The sequence below is a fragment of the Sus scrofa genome, chromosome 1 (assembly GCF_054392235.1).
Source record: "Sus scrofa isolate SSC_HxYL_T2T_F1_AM1 chromosome 1, Sscrofa_HxYL_maternal_Yorkshire_Landrace_v2.0, whole genome shotgun sequence".
Taxonomy (NCBI): domain Eukaryota; kingdom Metazoa; phylum Chordata; class Mammalia; order Artiodactyla; family Suidae; genus Sus; species Sus scrofa.
In genome coordinates, this window is record NC_139383.1 from 251,916,793 (window position 1) to 251,944,489 (window position 27,697).

General features: G+C 38.3%; 1 protein-coding gene and 1 long non-coding RNA gene across 40 annotated transcripts in view; one reads left to right on the plus strand and one right to left on the minus strand.

The window, feature by feature from the left end:
• Positions 1 to 27,697, minus strand: part of ALG2 (ALG2 alpha-1,3/1,6-mannosyltransferase) — a 588,615-nt gene that overhangs the window by 80,876 nt on the left and 480,042 nt on the right. The gene's annotated exons all lie outside the window — the stretch shown is intronic.
• LOC146407112 (uncharacterized) lies at positions 16,692 to 26,897 on the plus strand. Its single transcript, XR_014824892.1, has 3 exons — positions 16,692 to 16,901; positions 23,264 to 25,171; positions 26,347 to 26,897. It is a non-coding gene; the product is annotated as an uncharacterized LOC146407112 (long non-coding RNA).

Consider the following 27,697-nt stretch of genomic DNA (forward strand, 5'->3'; position numbering starts at 1 on the left):
ATCAAACCTTCAGAGACCCCAGCCTTTTTTAAAAAAGGCCAGGATATGTTAATTCAAGTGGGGGCTTTGAGAGTCTTCCTTCATCTTCTCCATCTCTGACCCTTGTGCTAATGGAAAAGTACAGGTGCCCAAAACCTCACCATCCTCAGTGCTTGAAAATGCTGAATCTGGAGAAACTTTGTCATAATTACCTACCCACTTGAAAGTACAAACTCTGTAATTTGCCTTTAAGTGATCTTAAATTAATATAAATAATGAAGTATGCTCAGAATACTCAAGTACTGGTACATCCAATTGAACACAATTAAAATTAAGATGGATTTATTAGTATTGTGACTATTATTGATTAAAATGGTAATGATAAATACAGAGAAATGTTAAGTACAACAGGGAATCAGTAATATTTCTTCAAAGTAATCATTTTGCTGTGACTACCCAATTATTAGTACATTTAATGTGTTATTCAGTGCAATTAATTACCCACTTTGCTTCTGGGAAGGAACTAGGAAAAATTGCTTTCTGCCTGGAGTGGTGGTTGCTCAGGAGGGACTGGAAAAGCCACTGCTTGCTGCTGGGCTCTGTGATGAAGACCACGGTCTTTGGGGAGGTGGCTCCTAGCAGCTCTAATGAAAGCTGCAAGTGCCCTTGGGGAAGAAGAAAGGCTATAAGAGAGACCAGGTCCTCCATCTCACAGCCCAGTGCTTTCGTAGTATGGGAGGTGATGGTGAACAGCCTGGAGAGTGAAATCAGAAAACCTGACTTGAGTCTGGACTGGGTCACCTCACGATGGGACCTGAGTTTATCCACAGAGCCTCCTAGAGGTTCATTTTTTCTCATTTGTAAAATGGGAATGATACAGCTTACCTGCAAAGACCTGTCTGTGAAGGGGATCTGCCAGAGACACAGAAGTGCAGGGCCTTGGTGATTGCTTCTCAGAAGACAAGCCATCTCCTAGGCTCAGTCTGACTTGTGGACTTGCTTCTGGTGCCTGTAAACTACCTCTGGGAGTCGCCCCTCCCAGCCTGTCCTAGGTTTCCAATGCCTTAATGCATGGCAAATGTGGAAGATTACACACTTGTCCTCTAGCTCATTTCACCCCATATCCCCGACCCACGTTACACTGTCCATGAACTTCCTTGCCCCTCCTCCTGGGAAGAATTAGATGGGTGAGATGATGAAATGACAATTGTTGGACACTTTTACAGAGCTCTTGCCCATTCCTTTTCTTATTTGTCTGTACAACCATCTTACTAGGTAAAGTAGTTCTAAAAATGTGGACACCAGGGTCTATCCAAACATGGAAAGTGACTTGCTCAAGGTCAGAGAGTGAAGTGGTAGCGTGGGGTCTTGAACCTGAACCATCTGACACCAAGAACCATGCACCTCTGCCTCTTTATCTTTCCTATATTACTGCCTGCCTTTCCTTATCCCCGAGTCTTCTGGTTCCCGTCTCCAATGCCAAAGATACACTGTATTGTTCCATAAAGCTAATTGCAGTTTTTACATACAGGTTTTGTTTTATGAGTTTCAAATTGCCCAAATTAGATTTTATTAAGTTCACACATATGATTTTCCTTGTTTTTTATTAAGTTCACTCTCATTTGCCATTTATAAGGGAGTTTGAAATTAGGATAGCTTTGTATCCACGGAAACACAGGGAGAATCTTATATATGATCAGAGTTTTATCCAGAGAATAGGGGGAAAAAAGGCAGCTGGTAATTTGGTGCTTAGTTCATAGGCAAGCTCCTGGAGCACATTGGGCCTACTCTTCTGCTTCGCTGTTGACAGTTTACAGCAACTCTTTCTAGCATGGCTGTGTGGCAGGGAGGGATCGGGAAGATGAAGGGGAGGGAGGAAATGGCACCAATCCCCGCTCTGCCCCTCACTCATTCTGAGGCTTTGGGAAAGACATGTTTCTTGTTTGGGGCCTCAATTTCCTCATCTGTAAAATGGGGGATCAAAGAAGTTAGGAAAAGAAAAAAGTCTTTGTCCTTGTCTCTATTCTTCTTGTTAGAAGCAAATAACCAAAGCACTGTGATAGGAAGGCTTTTAATGCCATAACTGGACTCAGAAGGAAAATGCATCTTGACTAATTGAGTCATGCATCAACTACTAATTGAACAACTACTAAATATCAGGAAATCAGGCACTGGGGATAGACGAACACCTCAGAAGATGCTTCTGTTCTCAAGCAATCGCAACAATAACAAAAAAATCAGACAACTGAACACATTATATTTAAAAATGATGACATTACAGAAGGTAAATCAGATAAAGTGATGCTACTTTAGATTGAGGGATCAGCCAAAACCTCTGTGGGGAGGTGGTATTTGAGCTGAGACCTGAATAACAAAAAAGGTCTGGTCATGAGGTGATCTGGCTACAGCCAACCTGTAGATTGCAAGGTAGGATGGATGTCAGCATATTCCAGGAACACTGTATCAGTATATCAGGAGACGTGCAGATGGGCTCAGAGTGGTAGATGGGGCCTAGATGGTGATTGATTGGTTATGTCTGCACTGGCATAATGGGGAAGAGTGTTACTAATGTGTGCCTCCTACTTTCAATCCCTGGGCTAAATGATCCCAGCAATGGTATTTCAGTACCCAACTGACAGGAACCCCTTCCTGGTGCAGGGGTGAGGCTCCACTTGGGTGGATGGGGAGGAAGGTCATGTGAGGACAGGGGTGACATTTGAATTGGGCTTTGATGGATGCTCATTTCCATACCCAGGGCTGACATTTGAATTGGGCTTTGATGGATGCTCATTTCCATACCCAGGGTGACATGCCCCTCTCCAATGGCATCCAGGTTGGTCCTGCAGTGTCTGGAATGTACTTCTTTGGCAATTTAGGCAAGACACCCTGGATTGGGTAAGGAGGACTGTCCATGGAGGCAGAGAACCTGGGCCCCAGTCCATGCTCTGCTATTCATTAACCATGTGACTTAGCTGGTCACTTCAGCTTTTCTGAGCCATGTTTTCCTCATCTTTAAAATGGAACAGTAATAAAATTTACCTATCAAGAGTTCTGTGAGAACTAAATAACAAATTAGCTAATAGGGTCTTATAAAATGTGATATCAGCATTTTAATATTTTCAACTTATATACTATATTTATAATATAATACTTTTACACTGTAAAATATTATTACTAGGATTTTAAAATTGTTATTACTGTTAGGCTGGCTCCTGATAATCATCCCTCAAAAGAATTTGATATTTTTTTCATGACTATAAATTGTCACATCTTTTTTGGAAAGTAACGAGCAGAATACAGCATGCTATGGCCAAAAAAAATTGCTTGTTTCTTTTTGCCAAAATATTCTACTTAGAATTTAACACAAAGAAATAAGTGGACTTCTGCTTTTGGCTAAGATGGAGTAGCCTGAAGTAGCCTAAAGCACCTACTAAGAAGTAGAAACATTGAAGAAAATACAAAAGGAATGGAGATGAATGAACTATTATAGTTATAAACAAAAACATGGATGAATCTCACAAACATAATGTTAGGCAAAAGAAACCAGATGCAAGATCTGCACAATTTTATATTTGAATTTTATGTAAAATTCAAATATAAATTTATGTACAAAGGATATACACACATATATATAATTCAACCTATTGGTGTTGAAGGTAGGATAAATGTTATACTGGGTGAGTTATAGTGACTGCATGGGGGCCCAACAGAAGCTGGGGTTCTGGTATACTGTTTCTCAATCTGAGTGGTGGTTCTATGGAGTCCTCACTTCAAGAAAGGTCATTAAACAGTACAGTATTGAACTGTGCACTTTTCTATATGTATGATTTACTTCGATTTAGAAAAAAGTTTACCTAAATTGAAAAAGGAAATAACTTGGTTTATGAATAAAGAGGTCTATCATGTATAATAGTGAAAACCAAAAATAATCTGATTGTCCAAACATGGTAAATACTAAATAAAATGTGGTAATGATACTCTTTAAAATGATCTTTTCACTACGGGAAAGGAATCTGAAAAGGAATGGATATATGCATATGTATAAATGGTTCACTTTGCTGTACACCTGAAACTAACACAATATTGTAAGTCAACTATCCTCCAATAAGATTTTTTACATGATATTTTCAAAGGATTTTTAACCATGTGGGAGAATTATAATATTACAATGTTAGTCTAGTAAACTACCATGAACCCTATGTGCAGAATCTGAGTTACCTCAGATTTATAACTGGCTACCTCCTTAGTCCTAGAGGATGGAGGGGGTAGAAGGGGCTGAGTGTGAGATGAACCCCCTTCTGCTCAGCATCTCCTTTTCCCAGCTTCAAGGGAAGGTAAACAGATTCCATTTCCTGACCTTGCTCCTCCTTGTTCTCCTCTCTAAAAGCACCCTCATCCTTTCTCCACTTCCATCAAATCTCCACCATTTTGGGAACCCCGCCCAGGGACCCTGTCCTCCCCTCCAGAGTCCCTTGACCTCCATGGTCTGAGCTGTCTGGTCTGGATCACTCCCCAAAGACTCCTACTCAGCACTCCTTTCCAGTTCTCACGGTTGCCCAGGTGAAAGTCTCAGGGAAGAAGAGAAATATGTTCCTACCTACCCCATAGTTTACAAAACTGTTCCTGCCTGCAAAGTTAAGTGCTGCATGTTATTATTTGGAGTTGTGTTTGTAAGTCTCTCCATGGTCGCTCTCACCACTTGGCCACCCACCCAATCCAAGGCCAGTCATATTGGATTTAGGATGGCTGCTCCCTTAATTATACTAAGATCTGGGAGAGGCTTTGCCCTCACCATGCGCAAGAGACTATGTTCCTTTTTAAGTCACCTTCCTTCTCTACTCCTTCCTAAAGCATGAGAGTGGGGTGGGGGAACACTTTCTACATTTTCTACAATGAGTTTTTACTATTTTTTTTTCCTTTTTTAGGGCTGCACCCATGGCATGTGGTAGTTCCCAGGCTAGAGGTCAATCAGAGCTACAGCTGCCAGCCTACACCACAGCCACAGAAACACAGGATCTGAGCTGTCAGGGACAGGGGATGACCCCCCTGGCAATATTTTCACCACTAGGTGGGTCTGATTGTTCAGGAATTCTCCCAGGTGAGTGGAAATCTGACTCCCTGTGGTCTTCACCCACCGACCCAAGCTCTAAAGTAGGTGTTTTCAAACTTCCCTGGTGGCAAGTATCACCTGGAAGACTTCTTTAAAATTCATCCAAACTCCAACCCACACAAAACAGATTCCTAGGTCATTCCTAGAGATTTTGATTCAATGGGACTGAGAGATGGACTTTTGGGAATTTTTTTTAAAATAGCCATGCTTATTCCCTTTAGGCACATGAAATCAATGAAGGAGACATTTGGATACAAAGATGAATTCATTTGATTTAAGAGGAAAATCCACTAGTGAAAGTGGCAGATATAGACTGACTTCTTTATTTAATATTTATCATACAAGCTGGTAGGTGATACTGACTTTTCTATCTCTTAAAATATCAGACGTATACATTTCTTCTAAATATTTTAAAATGCCCCTGTCCCTGTGATGTGGAAAAGATCAGTGAGGCTGTTTTTAGGCAGATAAAACTGAACAAGGGATTGAGAAAGGAGTTACTAAAATATAAAAAATAACCTGCTAATATTATTATGATTAATAGTAGCAAAACTGAAGTTAATGTCCAATATTGAAGTTAGTGGATTAATTTTAATTTTAAATATGTCTGTAAAAACCTAGGAAAAACTATAAGGATATATATGTCCTTTAATCTAATACTCTCCCTCCCAGAATTTTAAAATAAGTAAATCATTCAATAGAAGATAAAGGAGACTTATGCACAAAGATGCTCGAAGTGGCGTTATTTATAATTTCAATAAAATTATGAAAAATTCAATGTCCGACAATAGAATATTAAGTAAATTGAGATGTAACCATACATGTAATAGTATACAGCTAAAAAATCTACATATCGCCATGCACAAATGCTTATGACAGTCAATGTAGGTTAGCGGAATAAAAATTTGGTCCATTTACACTTTTTTTGGTATATGGCTGAGTATTAGGAGAGAATATGGAAAAAGCACATTTTAATACTTTATGTATATGTGTGTATATATATATACACATACATACACACACACACACACACACACACACACACATAATTAAAATGGTTTCTTTAATACAATACTGTGACTATAAAGCCAATGAAAATTTCACTTGGAAGAACTAGAAGGTCAAGCCTTTGATAATCTCCACTGAAACCAAGGACCACAAGATCTTTGAGGTCTTGAGGGAGAGCCCTTAGGGTCAGCTGGTTAAAGCTCCTAAGCATTGTAAGAATGTTTATTTTAGTAACCTTGACATATAATACCCTGTTCTCTCCTTAGCTTGTGTAACTGGTAAGCAACCCAAGAAGTTTTCCTCAAAGTTCGTGTCTACCTTTGGGAGAGACCCAATGTGGGGGGTGGTGGGTAGAGGCAGATGCTCAAAAGCGCAACTAGGAAAGCCAGACTTCTCTTCTTGAGTTTTGTTTTTTCAGACCAAAATTCTTTTGTTCAGAGCAGATTGGCATCAACTTCTCAAAATTTGCATCGTAGAACAAAGATTCATGTTTGAGTAAAAACAAAGAGAACAGCACAGCTTGTGACTCAAAGGTTCCTCCTACCCCCACTACCACCCGCTCAATTCTCTATTTCTAGTTTGCCGGGGCAGAGAAGCCCATTGAGTCGGATTGGGAATGATTTACTGGGACGAGGACCTCTGGAATGAAGGCTGGGCCCAGGGTAAGGACTCTAAGAGAGTTGGTGTGGGGGCTTGCCGAAGGCACTAGGTTTCCTCATTTCTGGGTTAGGGACAACACTCATGAGCATTAAATTTACCAGGTTAGAGGCTGCATAAATGTGACACTACTGATTATTTTGCAATGAGCTGGATCTATGTAGTTTTGGAATCAGAAAGCCTGTGTTCAGTCTTGGTTCTGCCTCTTATTAGCATGGGGTTTTGGGCAATCACATCCCCTTTCTAGTCCTCAATTTCCTTACTTATGGAATGGGAAAATAATCCCTGTCTTGTATGACTCACAGGGTTATTGTGAAGATCATTTAAATAATTAAAAGTGCTTGATAAATGCAAAGTATCATGCACACTAATTATTTTAATGATTAATAATGGTAATAGTGACATTGCAATTCATAATTTTATTCTGAAGTCTTAAGTTTTGATTCCTACAGGTTTATAATTATTTAAGGGGTGATCTATTGGTTGCCATGCAGGTTGCAGTATAAGTTAAAATTATTTTCCAGCTGTGCTGGTTGCAGCGGGGGATGTGTGCAGGTGGGGGTAGTAAATGAGAAAAGCTAAGAAAGCTTGACCAGACACCTTAGTCCAAATCCTTGAGATATATATAACAAAAAGCATGCAAGCCAGTGTCATAAATGACAGGAAAGCATCTTCAAGTCCTCTGTGAGAATGATGAATTGAAGGTGTCCAAGATGGGTCAGATGGGGAGCTGGCCATTTGAGGGACCGCTCATTGACCACTGACACTGAAGCAGATCCAGCAAGGGGGAATATGTGGTGGCCAAGAAGATCGGTCACCTTCCACCTGAGCAATCTCTAGTTGATTTGTACCCCTTCCTCCCTTTCCTTCCTTCCCTACGTGTGAATCTCAAAGCCAGGGACCTGAAACCCGGAAATGGAAATCTGCAATTCACTGCTCCCTCATTCCCTTTTATCCCATCCTTCAGCTATACAGTTATAGAAGCATGTAATGCATGCTTCAAGATGTACTTTATTACTCAAATGATATAATAATTCCATTCTTTATGTAAAAGAGCTAGAGATGGATGTGATATATTAAAAGAGCCAAGCTCCCCCTTCTTCACATCTCCCCACCCCAGAAGAAGTGTGGTGGATTCTCTTCTCCTCTCTTGATGCACTTGTACATGTACATACATTATTCATATATCATTTTTGCTGCCTGATTTTTTTTCAATAAGTAGTATATTGTAGAGATCGTCCTATTGCCATATCTCTAATGTGCTCTGGTTTCTAAGGAAAGATAGACCATAATTTATTGAACTCTTTCCCTTCCTATTAATGGTAAGTTAGGCTTTTATTTATTTATTTATTTTTGGCAACTGCACACAATACTGTGATAAACATTCTTGGATCCATGTTCAAAAACCTGTGCAATGAGTTGCATGGGGCACACAAACAAGTATTTCTTTTGGGAAGAGTCCTAGGAGTGGAATGGCTGGGCCAGTTGATACGTTCATTTGAGATTTGGATGGATGTTTTCAAATGGGCTTCATCAACTGGCTTTACCAGTGTACACACATAGTGTGCATGAGGATGTCTGTTTCTCCACATTTTTGCCAATACTTAGTATTTTTTTTAACTTTTGTCAGATAATTGCCTTTTCCATGACTAATGCAGCTTTGCATGATTATTGTGTGAATTTTCTGTTTATTTTCTTAATTTTACAACTGAGTTGTCTTTTTCTTTCTACCTTGTTAGAAGCTGTATATTTTCTGGATATTAGTACTTTACCTGTTGAGTGTTTGGTAAGTATTTTCCCCCAGTCTTTTTAACTTGGCTTATGGTGTATTCTAACAGAATTTTATAAATTTTATAAGCTTAAATCTATGAAAATTTAAGTTTCTAGATTTTGTCTCTTTCTTATGAGGGTCATAATATTCTAAATTTGCAAAAATATTCACATATTCCCTTCTAATATTTTTATAGTTTTGCTCCCTAACTCATTCAAAGGTTATTTTCTGTGGATGGATGGGGTATATATTAGGAATCTAATTTTTCCCCAAATGAATAGATAATTGTCCAATTTCACTTGTGGATTAGTCCATTGTTTCTCCACTAATCTGAACTACCACCTTTACTGTATACTTAATTTTCATATATACTCAGCTTTGTTTCTTGGTTTATTAATTTGCTTCATTGATCTATTTGTCAATACCCACACCAGTACTAAACCATTTAAATTACTATAGCTTACAGTGTATTTTGACATCTGGGGGGATAAGACCTGAATAAAAAATCCTTTTGAATTTAGAGTAGAATTTCATTGATGGATAAATATGGGATGGATCAGTGTATTTTCAATACTAAGTCTTCCCAACCAGCTTTGTCACTTCAGATATTTAAAAGGTTTTCATGTCTCATTTTATTTTCAAATAGATATTGCACATTTAAAATTATATTTGTTTTCTAGGGATTTTTTTTCTTATAAGTTGAATCCTTTTAACCTTACTCTTTAATTAATACTAATATACAGGAAAGTTATTGGATTAAGTATATGAATGCCTATTCATAGTTTTGAATTTTCTTATTAGTTCTAATAATTTTCAGTTGATTCCCTTGGGTTTTTTTTAGGTGGGCAATCATATTATCTTCAAAAAGTAAAAATTTTTTCTTTTTTTCCTTTCCAAGCTTCAAGTCTTTCTTTTCCTTGTCTTTTGACCTCCAGGGCAATAATGCCTAGTATAAATGACAGCTACCATTTCTGTTTTGCCTTAATCTTTGGTGGGAATGCTTCTGAGATTTCACCATTAAGAACTTCACTGTTGATGATTTCCAATGGAGAATCCTTTTTTTTTTCCTTTGGCCGCATGTGGAATTTTCCAGGCCAGGGATGGAACATGTGCCACAGCAGCAACCCGAGCCACTGCAGCGACAATGCCAAATCCTTAGCCCTCTGCTCCACAAGAGAACTCCCTGGATAGCTTTTTTTTTTTTTTTTTTTTTTGTCTTTTTGTCTTTTTGCCATTTCTTGGGCCACTCCTACAGCTCATGGAGGTTCCCAGGCTCCTGCAGCAGATGGAGGTTCCCAGCTCTAATCGGAGCTGTAGCTGCTGGCCTACACCAGAGACACAGCAACGCAGGATCCGAGCCGCGTCTGCAACCTACACCACAGCTCATGGTAACGCCAGAACCTCAACCCACTGAGCAAGGCCAGGGATCGAACCCACAACCTCATGGTTCCTAGTCGGATTCGTTAACCACTGAGCCATGACAAGAACTCCAGATATCCTTTTTTTATGTTGAGAAGTTATTACATTCCATTTCTGATTTACTGAGATTTAAAAAAAATTAATTCTGAATGCCTCCTGTATTTATTGAGGTAATTAATATTACTGCATCTCTGTGAAGTAATTGTAGGAGGACTTTCTCTAGTAATGAATTGCCCTTTTCCCCTTGGATAAGCTCTTTTTGTTTCTGGTTTGTTTGTCTGATTTTGTTTTTTGTTTTTTTCCCTGGGCATATGGAAGTTCCTCAACCAGGGATCAAACCTGCACAGGAAGTACTTCAGCCACTGAATATGGATCCTTAACCTGTTACACCATAAGAGAACTCCCTGGATACACTCTTTTTGGACAAAACATATTTTTAATATATGCTCCTGGATTTGATTTATTAATCAAATGTTAACGTTTGCATCTCCATTCCTGAGTAACAACTGGCTACCCTTTCCTATGATTCTTTTTAAAAAATCTTTATCATTTGTATTTATTTAAAAAATTTTAAATTATAGTTGATTTTCAATGTTCCTTCAATTTCTTCTATACAGCAAAATGACCCAGCCACCCACATAAACATATTCTTTTTTTTCTTTCATTTTCCATCATGTTCTGACTCAAGAGACCAGACAGTTCCTTGTGCTGCATATCAGGACCCCATCACCTATCCATTCTAAATGTAACAGTCTGCAACTACCAACCCCAAACTCCCCACCTATTCTTCTCTCTCTCCCTTACCCCTGGCAAACACAAGTTTTCCCTCCATGTCCATGATCTGTTTCTGCTTTGTAGGTAGATCATTTATGCCATATTTTAGACTCCACAAGTAAGTGATATCATATGGTGTTTGTCTTTCTCTTTCTGACTTATTTCACTTAGTATGAGAATCTCTAGTTCCGTCCATGTTGCTGCAAATGGCATTATTTCTCCTTTTTATGGCTGAATAGTATTCCATTGTATATACATACCACATCTTCTTAATCCAGTCATCTGTAAATGAACATTTGGGTTGTTTCCATGTCTTGACTCTCATGAACAGCACTGCAATGAACACAGCAGTGCACATATCTTTTTGAATTCTGATTCTTACTCTCCTTGTTCTCATCTGTGGTGTTATTCTGTTGCTTACTATCATCTATGGCCACTCCAGCTTTCTTACCCCAAACATGTTAAGCTTTGTCACAGCTCACAGCCAATACACTCACTGCTTCCTTGAGCTGGGATGTCTTCCTGAAGGGGTTTGCATGGCTGGATACTGAATACCTAGCCAAATAGCACCATCACCTTACCTAAACTTGACACCCTCTGTCATCCTCTACCCCTTTAACCTGTTCTATGTGCTCCATAGATCCATTCCTATCAGAAAGTATATTATTTACTAATTTATTTCCTTGTTTTATTATCTTGTCTTTTCCTACTAAGCTGTCGCCACAGCAGATCAGGGCCATTGTTTGCTTGGGTGCTGTCATATGTCACAGAATAGATATTCAGGAAATAACTACTGAATGAATGAATGGTTTTGTTTGTTTTTCTAGACAAGGGGCATGGGAGATATAATTTCTCAGTCCCTTTAGGTTTGAAACACATTTAAATTTTATCTTTTTCATTGCATGCTAGTTGGTTGGCACAAGATTCTAATATTTAAGTGCCAGGTCCTGCATGTGCAAAGTGAGGCTAATAAAGGCATTCATTTCTGGAAGTTTTAAGGGCACTCAATGAGAAATGTATACAAAGTATTTCTCATTATGCCAGACATGCAGGTAGCCTGTATTGAGAAAATACATGCTATTATTGATAGTTACTCCCTCACACAATACAGAGAAGCTTCCCCAGGTCTTAGTTTCTCCTCATCGTACAATATGGATGGTAATCCCTGCCTTGCTTATTTAACAGGGTGATATGAGGATTCTAAGATAGCATGGAATTTAAAAACAGTGACGTGTCCTGTGAATAATGTGTTCTTTCCCACCAGGTTCAAGAAAGAGCCCCATTAAGGGAACCAGGGAACCCATGTGCCCCTTGGGCAGAGAATAGATCTGGAGCTGGACAGACCTGGGCTCAAATCCTGACTCTGCTATTTACCAGCTGTGTGACTTTGGGCAAATTACAAGCCCCTCTGAACTGATCATCATCATTGTTATTGCTGTTCATTCTATAAAATAGATGATAATAACACCTACTTCACGGGGTTATTGTCGGAATTAGATCAACATGAATATATCAAAAACCAAGTTTAGCATGTTTCACAGAAGTGGGTATTTAATAAATGATATCTATTAATATTATATTTGTCTATGAAAAGTATTGGCAAGCCATGATTTAGAACATTCTCTTTCCAATTTCCCATCATCGAAATAATCACACTTCGCACATCCTCACTGGCAGATTTCACAGCTAGTGCACTCAGGAAAAGTTATTTATTTGAGTAATATATTCTTTGCCCAATTCCCTGAACTGTACATTCAAGCAGGAGTTATTATAGGTCAGTGGTGTGGGATGGACTGAGGAAAGCATGGTGATGATGGTCACCAATACATGTGGGGTCCCTCGCTATGTTCCAGGCACTCTGCTAAGAGCTTTACAGGCACTCCCTTATCCCCATCTTATAGATAAGAAGGCAGGAGTCCAGAGGGGCTAGATTACTTTCCTAAAGCCACACAGCTATTGGAGGCAGAGGCCTCTCTTAGGAATCTTTCTGTATTAGAATAGAACAGAGGCACTGGGGCATAACAGCCCTTCTCTTGAAGCTTACAGAACACAGGGAGAATTCGGGCCTCTGGTGTGCCAGTTTTCATGGGTACAGATTACTTTTTCATAGTATGTGCTTGCCTAATATTTTTTTTTTGAGTGAATGAAGAATCAACAAATAAATGCACAAGCAAACGTAGTTTTCCTCTGTGACACTCACGAATAAGACCATAGTATGCTATGAGGTCTAGAAATAAGAAACACTAGAAAGGACATGGAAAAAAGGGAATCCTCCTACATCATTGGTAGGAACATAAATTGGTACAGTCACTATGGAAAATAGTATAGGATGTTCACTAAAAACCTAAAAATGGAGCTGCCATATAATCCAGGAATCTCACTCCTGGGCATATATCTGGAAAAAATAAAAACTTTAATTTGAAAAGACACATGCACCCCAATGTTTATAGCAGCACTGTTTACAATAGCCAAGACATGGAAACAACTCAACTGCCCATCAACAGACAATTGGCTTAAGAAGATATGGGGTGTGTGTGTATGTGTGTGTGTGTGTGTATTTAATAGAATATTACTCAGCCATAAAAATGAATGAAATATTAAAATAAACTCAAAATGGCTTAAAGACTTAAATATAAGACAAGACATCAAACTCCTGGAAGAGAACACAGGCAAAACATTCTCCGACATCAACCTTATGAATATATATATATATATATATATATATATATATGTATAGTCTTTTTGCCATTTCTTGGGCCACTCTCACAGCATATGGAGGTTCCCAGGCTAGGGGTCGAATTGGAATTGTAGCTTCCAGCCTACACCAGAGTCACAGCAATGCAGGATTCGAGGCGCGTCTGCAACCTACACCTCAGCTCATGGCAATGCCGGATCCTTAACCCACTGAGCAAGGCCAGGGATTGAACCTGCGACCTCATGGTTCCTAGTTAGACTCATTAACCACTGAGCCACTACGAGAACTCCTTATGAATATTTTCTCAGGTCAGTCTCCCAAAGCAACAGAAATAAGAACAAAAAGAAACCAATGGGACCTAATCAAACTGGCAAGCTTTTTCACAGCAAAGGAAACCAAAAAGAAAACAAAAAGACAACTTACGGAATGGGAGAAAATAGTTTCAAACGATACAACTGACAAGGGCTTAATCTCTAGAATATATAAGCAGCTTATCTCAACAGCAAAAAAGCCAACAACCCAATTGAAAAATGGGCAAAATACCTGAATAGACATTTTTCCAAGGAGATGCACAGATGGCCAACAAGCACATGAAAAAATGCTCAACAGCCCTGATTATTAGAGAAATGCAAATCAAAACTACCATGAGATACCACCTCACACCAATCGGAATGGCCATCATTAATAAGTCCACAAATAACAAATGCTGGAGGGGGTGTGGAGAAAAGGGAACCCTCTTGCACTGTTGGCGGGAATGTAAGCTGCTACAACCACTATGGAGAACAGTATGGAGATATCTTAGAAATCTATACATTGAACTACCATATGACACAGCCATCCCACTCTTGGGCATATATCTGGACAAAACTTTCCTTAAAAAAGATACATGCACCCATGTGTTCATTGCAGATCTATTCACAATAACCAAGACATGGAAACATGTCTTTTGACAGATGATTGGATTAGGAAGAAGTGGTATATATACACAATGGAATACTACTCAGCCATAAAAAAGAATGAAATAATGCCATTTGCATTATTTCAAGAGACTCTCATACTGAGTGAAATAAGTCAGAAAGAGAAAGACAAATAGCATATGATATCACTTATATCTGGAACCTAATATAAGGCACAAACAAACCTTTCCACAGAAAAGAAAATCATGGACTTGCAGAAGAGACTTGTGGTTGCCAAGGGGGAGGGGGAGGGGGTAGGGTGGTTGGGGAGCTTAGGGTTAACAGATACATTCTATTGCCTTTGGAATGGATTAGCAATGGGCTCCTGCTGTGTAACACTGGGAACTATGTCTAGTCACTTATGATGGAACATGATAATGTGCAAAAATAGAATGTGTACATGTATGTGTAACTGGGTCACCATGCGGTACAGTAGAAAAAAAAATTGTATTGGGGAAATAACTATTAAAAAATAATGATAATAAAAAAGAATGAAATATTGACATTTGCAATAACATGGATGAACCCAGAGAATATTATACTTAGTGAAGTAAGTCAGAAAAATAAAGACAAATATTCCACAAGTATAAGTGGAATCTAAAAAAAATAATACAAATGAATCTACATGCAAAATATAAATAGATTGACAGACATAGAAAAGAAACTTATGTTTACCAAAGGGGTGAGGTAGGGAGGGACAAATTAAGAGTATGGGACCCACAGATACAAAACTACTATATGTATAAAATAGATAAGCAATGAAGATTTACATATAGTCTAGGAACTTATATTCAATATCTTGTAATAACCTATAATGGAATATAATGAGAAAAAAATAGCTGAATCACTATGATATACATTTTTAATATAATATTGTAAATCAAATATACTTCAAATACAAAAGAATATTCTATAAGACCATAAGCTTCTAAGAGTATAAGAGTATGATGTAAACAAGACTATGAGATCACAAAGAAAACCATATCATTCACTTTTAGCTCAGAACTATAGGTAAGGCTTCATCTTAGCATCTACTATTGAATTTGACTCCTTCTATCAGTTATATTAATTTATTTCACAGGCTGGACAGCTGTTCACCAAACCCAGGCTGCATTTCTCAGCTTTTTTATGGTGAAAAGTGCTACAAAATGGATTCCTGCCAAAGTAATGTGAGTGGAATTGGTGGATGTCACTTTCTGGCCATGTGGGTAAAGAAGTAGATGCGTGCCTTCTTCTTTTGTTTTCCTCATCTGCTGGCTGTATGCAGGAGGCAAGGATAGAGCCACAATATGGAAGGAGCTTGGGTCCCTGGAAGACTTGCCTATCAACCAGCAACCCTGTGTTGGCTGTTCCCACAAGTGACAAAATATTTATTGGGTTGGCCACTGGTATTGGGGGATCTATAACAGTGCTTAACATAGCTTTCCTCAAAACTCAATTCCTTCTGAATTAGTTAGTTAATCTCTTTTGTGGAGTTTCAGATATATATATCTGAACACACACACGTACACATATATATATATATATATTTTTTTTTTGTCTTTTTGTCTTTTGTTGTTGTTGTTGTTGCTATTTCTTGGGCCGCTCCCGTGGCATATGGAGGTTCCCAGGCTAGGGGTTGAATCGGAGCTGTAGCCACCAGCCTACGCCAGAGGCACAGCAACGCAGGATCCGAGCCGCGTCTGCAGCCTACACCACAGCTCACGGCAACGCCGGATCGTTAACCCACTGAGCAAGGGCAGGGACCGAACCCGCAACCTCATGGTTCCTAGTCGGATTCGTTAACCACTGCGCCACGACGGGAACTCCCAAATATATATTAATTTTGTTTCTGATAATTTGTGAAAGTATAATGAATAGAAAATAGCAGCAGCAGAAGAATGCCCTAGAAGTTCATTGTGTTTCTCTTCTCAAGGTACAAAAGTGGTCATTATAATTTACAAAGTAATTTTCCATAAATATTTAACCCTTATAATTTAGTGGTATATTTATTTTTATACAGACAAGATTAAAGTTCAGCTAAAGGATTTTCCCCAGGTCACTCAGCTGGCAATTAAGTGGCGGTGTGGGTACTCAAACCAAGTTTGCCTGGCCTTGCCTCCTTTGCTTTTTTTTTGTCACAGCACAGTCATAAATGTGAAGTGGATAAGTCCTCTTTCCATAAACAGGGTGCCTAAGATGGTTCTGATAAGTGCCTTGTCTTTTCCTTCTTTACACCTTTGTCTCTGCCAGGGTTTCCTTGGGATGGAGTGCCCAATACTTGTGATTTAAAATAGCTGCAGAAACAAGAGGAAAACATCTCCTAAAAATAAGTAGTGCCTTGGAACACAATGTGCGTGGACGTTTAGAAGGTGGATGGGGGTGCGTGACATAGAGGAGCCACAGGGAGAGCTCTGGTTCTCCACAACCTGTTGTCAGCTGCTCCTGGGAGGCTCCACAAACTTGATCTAAGAATCAGGGGCAGAAAAACTGGACTCACCCTTCCATTAAGGAATGAGAAGTCTTCCTTCAGGAGTTCTAAATGATTTTAAGGTAAAGCCCAATTAGCCCACATAACTTATGTTTTTCAATTATACAGTTGGTTCAAAAGTATTTAATGAAATGGGAAAATGCTCATTTAAAAATACTGGGTGATAAAATGGTTTGATGCAAAATGGTATAATCAAAAATATTTGTTAATATTTCTTATATAGTTCCGCACTTGGCAAAAAGACTGAAAGTGTAACAGGAATTATTTCTGGGTGGTGAGATCAGAATTAAAATGTATTAATTTTTAAATTCTTTTCTGTAACTTTAAATTTTCATAAAATAAAAAACTATTTTTTTTGGTCTTGTCTGTGGCATATAGAAGTTTCCAGGTTAGGTAATGAACTTGCACCTCCTCAGCAACCAAAGCTGCTACAGTTGGATCCTTAACCCACTGTACCACAGTGGGAACTCCCAAGAAATATTTTATAATGAGAAAAAAAAGCTAAGAAAGAAGTAGAGGTTGATTTTCCTTGAATTGATTTAATTTTGTTGTTATTTTTGTTCTACTTAAAATTTTTATTATAGTTGATTTACAACATTCTGTCAATTTCTGCTGCACAGCAAAGTGACCCAGTTCTACATATATATATATATATATATATATTCTCATATTATCCTTAATCATGTTCCATCACAGGTGATTAGAGAATTGATTGAATTTTAAGGTTTTTGGTCATTTTCAAATTAGTTTTGTCAGGAGATAAAGGAAAAATAAATGACATAGATAATTTGCCACAGATAATAAATTGCTATTAATATGTTATATAGTAATTTATTAGATTAAAATTAAGTCACCATAATAGGTTATTTATACAACACTTCAAATTTTTCAATTTATTCTTAGTTACCTAGTCTATTACATAGAGTTTAGATAACCTATAAGTTGTTTCATTTTGTTATTGATGCTTTGGTTTGGTTGAGTTTCCCCCCCAAATCATTCAGGCAAACAAGTCTAAATCTCTGTGGCTAAAATTAAAAAGCAGACTAGATGACAGAGCTTATGTATATGAATCTGACATAAAGTTATGAATCGTATTTTCTAAAGAGTGTTTTAAATGTTATTTATAACAAGTCTCTAACAGGTAAATGAAAAAAGGCTGTAAGCATATTTTGCTCAATAATAACAAATGGATAAAAGTTAATTCTGACTAGGGATCAAAGAAGTACAATATAAACAACTACATGCAATAAATAAATAAATAAATAACCAACCAACCAACCAACTACGATAAACACCAAATGCTGATAAAGATGGCTGTGAAACTGGTGTCTCTACAGCCTTCCTGGAATCACCCCAGGAAGAGCTACCAAGAGGCATAACCACCACTCTGACCCTTCTCTCAGTTACCTCAATTATGGAAATCTGAAGACAGCTTAACAGAAAAAAAAAAAAAAAGGCCAAATGAGCACAAAAATTAATTCTAGCATTTTCTCTAAGTATAAAGAAAAAATATGTGAAATAACCCAATGATCACTGAAAAGGAACGGAAGTAAATTCTGATATCCCAACTTAAAATATAAGGTAACAGTGATAAGGACAATTATGAGGACCACACAGAACTAATAAAAACATTTACTATACAATATTAAATGTAAAATAATACGTTTCTGCTATGGCTGCTATTATTTCAGTGTAAAACTGTATGTGCCTATGATCAGCGATGGAAAAGAAGAAAAAATGAAAGCAGTTGAATCTGAATGAGGTTATGAATGATTTTTCCCCTTTCTCAAACATTTAAAAATATAATTTTTGTTAGTTTGTTTGTTTGTTTTGTCTTTTTGCCATTTCTTGGGCCGCTCCTGCGGCATATGGAGGTTCCCAGGCTAGGGGTTGAATCGGAGCTGTAGTCACCGGCCTACGCCAGAGCCACAGCCACGCGGGATCCGAGCTGCGTCTGCAACCTACACCACAGCTCAAGGCAACGCCGGATCTTTAACCCACTGAGCAAGGCGAGGGATCGAACCCGCAACCTCATGGCTCCTAGTCGGATTCGCTAACCACTGAGCCACAATGGGAACTCCTAAAAATATAATTTTGATGTGTGTTTTAATGAAAATAAAGATTTATATTCCTATTACCTCTAGAAAGAAAAATCTTCTAAATGTGAGATCCTGTAAAATTTGAATTGATTTAAATCTTGTTTAGAAATAATGTTTAAAAATCACTACTATTGGCTAATTAAATATTTATTGAGCTTCATATTTGTTTTTTATGGTTCTTGTAACAAATTACCACAACTGTGGCTTAGAGTAATAAAAATTTATTATCTAATGGTTCTCTAGGTCAGAAGTCAGACATGGGTCCCACTGGATTAAGATCAAGGTGTTGGCAGAGCTCTGCTCTTTCTGGACTCTCAAAGGAGAAAGAATCTGTTTCCATGCCTTTTCCAATTTCTAGCCCTTTCCTCCAAGGCTTTTCAAAGCCAGTCATGGCAGGTTGAGGCCTCCTCACATTGTATGACTGTGATCATCTCTTCTGGCTCTTCTTCCATTTTTAAGGATGCATGAGGTTAAATTGGGCCCACCTGCATATCTATCGCAAGGTCAGCTGATTAGTAACCTTAATTGCATTTGAAACCTCAATTCCCTTTTACCAAGTAAGGTAACCCGTGGATCATTATTCTGCCTGCCACATACCCCTACTCTGTGCTAGATGGGGTGCCAGTTGATGTTGGGGAAAAGGGGAGGTGGGCTCAAAGATAAAGTTTATGGTTAGAAGTTGAGATCAGTTGCGTAGGAAACACCTTCAGTACAATGAGGATGGTGATCAAGGTCATGTTCAGAGACTTACAGAGAGTAGCATGGTTCCTTTTGGCTGGAAGACTCAAGAAGGGATTCATGGTGAATTGACATTTGGACTGGGTCTTAAAGGATAGGCAGGATTTGGATACAAAAATTGGCAAAAGAAGCCAATGGTATTTCAAGTGATATTAAATGAAAGCTAGTGAAAAGCCATTTTTGTAAGGGAAAAAAGTTCAAAAGTTGACTTTTTAATTCAACCTCATGCATCAAAGCAAAAGTCATGGAGGCAAAAGATAGCAGTAAATATCACAGGAAAAATCCAGAAAGTCTCTTCTACCTCCTTTCTAACTCAGCCAGAACTTCAAGTCTGTTTGTTTTATCAGCTGTTCATACCCTTACTTTTTTCTTTACACAGTCTCCAAGGTGCCAGTTATGTAGTTCCCTTCCAAGTAAAGTAGCCTCTTGGCAACTTTTTTTTTTTTTATGGTTTATAAAAGCTTCATGCTTTAAGCAGAACAAATTCTGCTGTTTGGATTGGACCAGCTGGAGTTAAAGGCTGCCTAACAGAGAAACTCCTGCTGGATGCCAATTGTATGGCCCCATAAAACTATCTCTGCTTAGGGCAGTTGAACAGGAAAGACCAAGAGAAAGCAGGAACCCTTGGAGAAAGAGAGACAGACAAACAGACAGACAGACTGGCTGACAGACTAGGCAAGCATCGTCTCAGAGTTGCTACCACATCCTCCCAATAAACTGCCCATTATCGAAGGTTTCCTAAACATGTATCTGTTTCTTGAAGTCAATGAAAATAGTGTTTGGCATGTTTTAAGGAGGAATCATGAGGCCCCACCAAACCTCTGAGTCTGTTGTATTTGCAGGTTCTTCGGGTTACTAATATTTTCCTATTGATGTGATTATTCATGAGCTGGAAACACTCTTTCTGGTAGCCAAGTGCTTCTCTTTTGCACTTATCACACACAGCTCCTATTTACTGATTTTCAGATAACTACCCACATATATTTTTTCTGCTAAGCCTGGATAGCCTCTGTATCATATCACATCATAGCATTTTATCAGTCTGGATTCACAAAGGTGAGCCTGCTCCTGAATTTCCATGTCTAAAATCCAGAGGAGACTGTACCTGGTGGACGGTGTTACCATAAACTCCGTCTCAGTAACCAACAGTGAATAGGAGAGGAAAGATAAGATCAGAATGAATTAAAAGCCTTTGCAATCAAATTTTTGCGGTTCCTCCTCTATAAAAACAGAAGTCTATTAAAACTCAAAGCAGAAGATGACTCATGAAGGCTGATGAATTACAAGGCAGGCAAACCCCTAAAGAAAGAAATAGAAGACTAGTTAATAAATTAATTCAGGAATGAAAAAAGGCAACTTAAATGAAAGAAGATAGCTTTGAATAGTACTATTAATAATTACTGTTATAAGGTGGAATACAATGGAAGAGACAGGAAGGACAGAGAAAAGAAATGGTTCATAACACATTCCTTAGAAATATAGGAACAAGAAAATTTTGAGTTAACGCCTCTTTATAATCACAAGCTTCAAAGAATTATAAAAAGGACATTAAAATAATAACCAACAGACTGGAAATCATTAGCAGCCAATGGGAAGAAATAGAAAATAGATTTTCAGAAGAGAGGGTAAAGGCAACTAGACCTAAGAAATTCCATAAATACGGCTTTATGACAAGAGAGGGCATTGTGGACTGGCTGAAGGGGAATGTTCTGCGAAGCACAGGTAAATCTGAAGGAAGTGAAAAAGAAAGTGGGAGGAGAAGAGGAAGAAAACAAAGAAAAATTCTCACAATATTGTTCCCAAAGAATTATCATAGAAACAATACTGCCTGCAAAGAGAAACGCAAATAAGGGTGCACCCAGATAATTACTGCCCAGAAATTCTTAAAGTCCATGTGTAAAGGAAAGATCTTAACAACATATGGAGGAAGAAAAATGTTATACTGTACAGCTCAACATAAAAAAATAGTACCATATTTAGCAACAGCCACTCGAGGCAAAAGCAAAATTTATAGTCCCCGAGTTTAATACACCAAGCAGGATAAGAGCCCAGCCCCAGGTTTTGTTTCTAGCTAAGATGTGTCTTCGTATTTAACGGGAAGAGAAGATGTTTGCACACCTAGAGAGTGCACAAAAATGAACCAATCTTATTGCTGAAAGAAAATATTCAGAGGTCAGAGAATTTGTTATTCGCTTATTCCAGGTGGGATTAAGAAAAGTATGGTGCTAGGTTGAGAACCGGCCATCCTAGAGTGTTAGAACTGTAAGGTTCCCTAGCATGAGGGACTTGTGCTATAGACAAGACAGCCCTGAGCAAACGAGGATGGTCAGTCACCCTAGCACTAGTTTCCTCTATGTGACAAGCTGGACAAGCTGATTAGGCTTGAGAGTCAGTAAAATTAAGATACAGAATTCTCTAACTCTTCAGGTACTGAATTTTCAAGTTGGTTGTTTTCTTCTGTCTTCTCGGAAAACGTTCCTAGAATGTGCAGCATTTGCTCCTTCATTCACTGGTTAAATAGTGATTGCGGGCCATTTAATGCCTTGGGCTGGGAGTGAAGTTCCAATGGCAAGCAAGCCTCTGCCTTTGTGAGGCTTTAGAGGCGAAGTGGGAGAGCTAGGCATGAAATAAACATGAAGATGTTTATAACTGGAAATGTGATAGAAGGTACGAAGGAAAAGGGTGGCGTGATATGATGATTGAGAGTGGGAGAAGATTAGATTGAGGGAAGGTAGTTCTGGCCAGAAATGACCCTCTGAGGAAGGAACATAAAAGCAGAGACCTGAAGGACGAGAGAGGAGCCAAATGAAGAATCAGGCTGCAGTGGGGAAATGTGTGTTGGGGTTGCGACAGAGGACAGAGAGTGTTCTGGACAGAGAGACAGCACGTGCAAAGGACCTGAGGGAGGAAGGAGCTAGGTAAATTAAAGGAGTTGAGAGAAGCCTAGTGTCGCTCTTAAATTAAGGTTAAGAAAAATGCCTTTGTCCTAGCCAGAAGTACCAGGAATGATGGTGGTAATAATGGTTCAAGCAGAGTTAGGGAGGAGCGGGGCGGGGGGGGGGGGGGGAGAGAAAGAGAGAGAGAGAGAGGGAGAAAGTTTAGAAAAGAGGACCCAAGAAGCAAAGGCTAAAGGTCAGTGGTGGATAGCGATCCTTTTCGCCTACATTCTTCTTATAGAAATTTTAAAAAATCAGTATGGTCTCTCTGATGAATACACATTATAAAAGGTTCTAAAATGAAGCTGAAAACAGGAGAATGATAGAGTTTTAGAAGAATGTGTCATGGCAAACAAAACCCTCTTTCATTTGAGAATTGCAAAACTGAAGGAAAAAAATACAAAGGCTATTTCTAGCTATGCTGTGTCAGAAGGATAAAGGATGTATTAAAAAATGGGCACAATTTTGGTTCTTGTGGGTGGTCCAGTGTCCAGAAGACCCAGAAATGCCTGAATATTGCTTAATGGTCACCTTAAAAGAGCTGAAGAGTTATACCAGAGGGTCTCTGGCATAGGAAATCAACATATTCTTGCTAGTTTTTTTTTTTTTTAAAGCACAAATGTAACCAAAATTTGTTAATTATTCCTTCAGGAAGGACTTTTCTATGCTTCTAAACTCCATCTTTGGATCTATTGAATACTGTAAGTAAGATCTCTGTGAAGACGTTGAAAATATATTTTACAGTTTTGAAGATGAAACAAAAGCAAGAATATCGGATTATAGAAACTCATAATCATGTTGAAAGGGCAGAATGATTGACCTACCAAGAAGATGAAATTTAGCAATAATAGGAGCCCAATGGTCAGCCAGGAAGAGTTCAGCACTGAGGAAGGTCAAAGGCAAGAAGACGATTTTCTGTTCAAGAGTCCAGGCTCTGGCTGGCCACAGACAACATGGGACCAAGGGGACAACCTAGACATGCACACGGACACAGTGTGACCTCTTCCTGGAAGACGGAGACCCAGGTGGCAGGTGGCCATTTCCATTCAGCCCTCCAGCAATTGCTTTTTTCTCTGGGGGTCTGCGTGTGCCCTCCCTGGTGACACAAATCTATGGAATGGGGCACACGTGCTATTCAGGGTTTTGTCATCTTTTCTTCCAGAGGGTGGAACATAAGCTTCCATAAAACAATGACAGGTCTCTCTCTCTCATTAACTAAATCTTCAGGTACTTACATGCCAAACAGCATAGGGGAACATTTAAAGGAAAGCCAAGTACATATATGGAAAAATGTCAGAAGTGATTCTAAACTTGAGGAGGTCAATACATTGTGTGGATTTTAAAATATAGCTCAAATGATGGTGTGACCTGACACTCTGAATTTTAATTTCAATTCTTGCCATAAAATTCCCACTAGGCTTTTTTATTTTATATGCTTGAAAGAAATGCTAGAAGGTTTTTCTTTGTTTTTGTTTTTTTGTCTTTTTGTCTTTTCTGGGGCTGAACTCGGAGCATATGGAGGTTCTCAGGCTAGGAGTCTAATCAGAGCTGTAGCCGCTGGCCTACACCACAGCCACACAATGCAGGATCCGAGCCACGTCTGCGACCTACACCACAGCTGATGGCAACGCTGGATCCTTAACCCACTGAGCGAGGCCAGGGATCGAACCCACAACCTCATGGTTCCTAGTCAGATTCGTTAACCACTGCGCCATGATGGGAACTCCAGAAATGCTAGAAGGTTTTAATGGCAAAACAGAACACACAGAAAAGTCATAAATGAAGTCAAGACCAGAGAGGATGAGCTCAGCCAAATTGTCAGGGTTACTGAAAGGCACCCAGATCATATGGTGTTAGTATTAAATACAGCAGAGCACAAACTCTGAAGTCATAAGGGCCTGGGTTTTAAGCACATTCTGCACTTGTCTCTGGGTTGGAGTTGTCATATGATGAATGGGTTAATGATGCTGATTATATGAGAATTAAATGAGATGATTATGCAGATTATATAGCACAGGGTCAGGCATGTAATAAACACTCATGTTTATTATTATTGCTATTATGGTTATTATTACTATTGTAGAATGCATGAAATCATGTTGCGAATCCTATTATCCGATTTAAAAAAATCAGTTTAATAATAGACCTCAGAGACAACTAATCCATTAAATTAGCAGGCCTGGTAAATATCCCAAGAAGCTACCAAATTAAGCAGCATATAGTGAAATCATCATTGCAAATCAAGAGAGGATTTCAACATCAAACCTAAGTGTTATGGACCGAATGCTTGTGTTCCCTTCCTGCCCTCAATTCATTTGTTGAAATCTTAACCCCCAATGTGATGGTATTGGGAGGTAGTTTGAGAGCTTCCACCTTCATGAATGGGATTAGTGTCCACAGACAAAGAGATGGGACAGAGCTTGCCTCCTATCTCTCTGTTGTCCACCAAGTGACGGGAGACAACAACAAGACAGCCATCTGCAAACCAGGAAGCTGGCTCTCACCAGATACCGGATCTGCCAGCACCTTGATCTTGGACTTCCCAGCCTTTCTGGAGAAGTAAGTATTTGTTATTTAAGCCACCCAGTCTCTGGTAATTTGTTATAACAGCCTGAACTGACTAAGACACTGACACAATAGGAGTCTAAAAAATAAGAATGATATTAGCCCAGTTGTTTTAGAGGTGATAAATTTATGCAGTATTCAGTATGTAAGAAATAACACTAGATAATATCACCTACTTAGAATATGCAAAGCTAAAATGTCTCTGCCAAAAGGCAGACAACGATGAGGTTTTAATGAAAAGAACAAATGGGATAAGATGACAACATGGAAAGAGAAAAGGCTAATAATAGATTAAGAATTAATCACAAAAAGATGATGTTAACATGAAAATAAGCTTAAAAATGTTCTCTATTTTCACAATCAGAGAAATTAAAATAATTTATTAAAAATATCTATAGCATCTAAATCCCCCATGCCAGCAGAAGACATGCATGGAAGTATTGATGAGACTATGCTAAGAAATTATTTTTACCAATTAAAAAGTAATAACAATAAACTTGAAAAAAATGTATCTAATAAGTGAAGTGGAGCAATCTCAAACATGGAGAAAGAGGTCAGAAAGAACCTAAATATATATAGAAGACATCATACATCACATTTATCCATTTCTCAAGAAGTAATTATATTTGGTGGGAATTATTAATCTGGAAATTCAAGACAGAAATATAAAACCAAGAAAATGGATAATATTTGCAACATGTTGGGTAGTCGTCTCTTTAAATGTGTGACTTCATAAATTGCAGGAGTTTTATTTTTTGTTTTATTTAGTTGAAACAATACGGGTCACTAGTGTAGAAATCTAAATATAATAACTATGTTGAGAGATTATTTATCCTTCAAGCATCACCAGAGTGAGCTTCCTAAATCAGATATATCATTTTATCCTTAAAGACATCTGAAAGCTCTCCAGTAATGTAGAAGAAGGTTTAAACGTCATTGCCCACTGCTATAGGATCCAGTTAGGAGCAGATGCTCTGCTTCAGGCTGCATGGAATGAAATCCGGGTCCATCACTGATTGGTGCTAGGTAGGAGACCTGGGACAAATTATGGTTTAATCCTTAGTTTATTCATCTGTGACATGAGGGTAATCATGTCTGAAAGCACATTTCTGGTGCATAGTGAACACACAGAGTAACTGCCAATATTGTATGGATTTCTCCCTGCACAGTTAGACTTCTCTTCTACTGTCTTCCAGAAGAAGAGCTGTTCCCTGAATACACCTATCATCTCCAAACTCTGTGTCTATAACCTGATATTTTTAAAGGAAATTGAGACTTGCTAAAATCATAAATCGAGTAAGTAGCAAAACCCAGATTTGAATTCAACTGTTAACACCAGACTTCTACTTACTTTACCTGCCTTACCTTACCCTACTTCTACTCTCTGTCTTAAACTCACTTCCATTTTTATGGATGAACTTGTAGCAGAACAACCCCCTTACAAGAAAACCTAGGGAAAACTGCTTGAAGGTGTTGGATGAGCTACCAAGTAACCAAGACTTGAAGGGTCAAGATCCTTGAAAGAAAGAGAACCCACTGAACTGAGCCTGCCATTCTGCATTGCTTTTTCTCTAAAGTATTTGCTGCTTCATAAGAGGAACTAAGCAAATGGAAGTCTATTCCACATTCATGGTTTAGAAGATTTAATACTGTCTCTTCTCCCCAAATTGGTTTATAATTATTATAAGCCTGATTAAAATGTCAGAAGATTGTGTGCGTATGTGCGTGCATGTGTGTACATGTGTGTGTATAGAAATAACAAGCTGCTTCCAAAATTTATATGGAGACACAGAAGGCCAACCATACCTAAGGCAACCTTGAATTACAAAACTGGAAGGCTACACTACCAAACAAAGCTATAGTAATTACAAGAGTGTAGTACTAAGAGAGAAACAAACCAGGGTATAGAACAGAAAGTCCAGACAGAGACTAACAATTGTCCAGTCACCTGACTTATGACAAAAGGAACATCACAGTACAATAAGAAGAAAATCTGTCTCCTTCACATATAGTTCTGGGTCAACAGGATATTCATGTGGAAGATTATGAATCTCATCACCTATTTCACATGCAAAAATTAACTTCAAATGGATTATAGTTATAAATATGACAGTTAAAATCATAAAGACTCTAGAGGATAACAGAATACATTAATGACTTTGAAGTAGACAAAGAGTTCTTAAACATTAGGGTGGAGGTAGCATTAAACAAAAAGGAAAATATTAGAAAACTGAATGGTATTAAAACAAAAAGCTTTGTTCATCAAATATACTATTCAAAGAGTAAAAAGCAAACTAGTAAGTGGGAGAAGACATTTTCAACAGATGTATTTGAAAATGAAGTTGTTTCCAGAATGTAAAAGGAATGTGTACAATCAATCAGAAAAAGATAATCAAAAGTTAAAAATGAAAAAAACCTTGAACAGAACTTCAAAAAATAGGATATTCAAATGGCCAATAAGGATACGAAAAAGTAATTAGCCATTATGAAAATGGAATTAAAATTAAAAAGCAATATTAC